Source organism: Elephantulus edwardii, unplaced genomic scaffold (genome assembly GCF_000299155.1).
Source record: "Elephantulus edwardii isolate Elephantulus edwardi_28Jun2011 unplaced genomic scaffold, EleEdw1.0 scaffold00003, whole genome shotgun sequence".
Taxonomy (NCBI): Eukaryota; Metazoa; Chordata; class Mammalia; order Macroscelidea; family Macroscelididae; genus Elephantulus; species Elephantulus edwardii.
The window spans coordinates 3,221,372-3,223,101 of NW_006399753.1; positions in this window are offsets into that span (position 1 = coordinate 3,221,372).

Genomic DNA, 1,730 nt, shown 5'->3' on the forward strand with positions numbered 1-1,730 from the left:
GCCCTCCCCGCTCGGCCCCGGTGCACCGGGCCGGCCTGGTCCCCCCGCCGGGAGCGCTGCGCCCGGCCAATTCCGGTGCCTCGGTTCTGATGTCACCGCTGCTTAGAAAGCGGCTCTGACGCGGGGCTCGCCCAACTTTCCGACGCCGAGGGCTCTCGACCATCCGACGAGAATGGGCTTAACCGACCCCGCGGAGGTGCCCCAGCCCGGGCGCGAGGAACCGGCGCCTCTGGGTCAGGAGCGGCCAGCCCCCCACCCGGGAAATGGCAGGATGGCAGACACCATGTTGAGTCAGGATCTGGGAATGGGTCCCTGGGAAGGGACCCAGTGTTACTAGCCACTACTCGAAATGGCTTTTTCAGACTTTTGGTGACAAGTTGGAGGCCCACAGAAGTGTAGGATCAGCCTGTGTGGAGCTGGGCCTGGGCTTGAATCCACTCGTGGGGCTGAAGTTGGTGGTGGTTCTTCATTTTAAAGACCGACAGCCGAGGCCCAGGCTGGGAACTGCCCCACGGTCACAGCCTGGAAGCATTAGAACAATGTGCCCACCCCCGAGCCGATTCCCCCCACCCCCACACGCTCCGCAGAAGTGACTTTCAGTCCTTCCTGACCTTGACCCTCGCTGGTTACCTGTTACATCTAGACCAGCTCACAGCATGTGTCCCCGCTCCTCAAGCTTCCTGAAGCAACACCTGCCCTAGTCCTGGTCATTTTCCTAGCCTTTCTAGAGGCCTGGCCAGTGCCACAGCCCTGCCAGGAGGAGGGACAGACGTCCACAGATAAGAGCTGCTCAGGAACGGCCGCCTTGGCTGAAAAGATAAATGGGTCTCCAGGCTAATTTCTAGGCTCGGCAGGCTGGGTCGTGTTGTGGTGCTGTGCCATTTCATTCTGCTCACAGAGGCTTTTAATCGTGTTTAAAAGGAAGTGTTGGAATAGATTCTTCTCACTGAGACTCTTTAATATTATATTTCTTAATTTAGAGTGATGTGAAGACATGCAGGCTGAATTGTGGAATCATTACAGATAGTTTTGCTGCTTCCAATTTTAATACACTTACCCAAGCAACCTGCTAAGTAAATTAATTCCAAAAAGGGGCTGAAAGTAGGCCCTCATTCATGCCTCTTAAAAATAAACACAGCAATGTGTGCGAGTTGGTATCTGGCTTCTAAAGTCGGGCACGTTTCCATTTCTAAGATTTTTTTTTTAAAAAAAACCCTATTTTGAAGAGTTAAAGCTTAGAACATGTTATTAAGGGACCTTCAAAGAGGAATACAATCATTTCTTCATTTTTTCTTCCCACCAACTGAAGATGGCATGCTCTTGTCTGAGCTGGTGCACAGGCTAAGCAAATTGTTTCTCGCCAGATGTTCCTCTGAGTCAAACTCACTAGTTTACTACAAAGTAACTCCTGTCTTCTGTCAGTTGTGGGATTGTGGATTCCCAGGCCAGCAGCCCTGAACTGTAACCTTTCAGAATCAGGGCACCCAGCCTCTTTTCCCAAGTTTGCCTGGTGGGTTTAAACCTACAACCTTTTAACTAACAGGTTAAGTGAGTCATCTGAATAAGATTATGGCTTTGAGAGTGTCCCACTGTGGCCTCCAGTGTAAGGCCACTTCCTATGTACCCCACTTCTCTGGGGGTTCCGAATAATGCTGTGTGTTTGATGTCGAAGTAAAATGCCTTCTGCTTACAGTGGGTCTGTGGGGAGCAGGACAGTGAGGGAGCAAGGG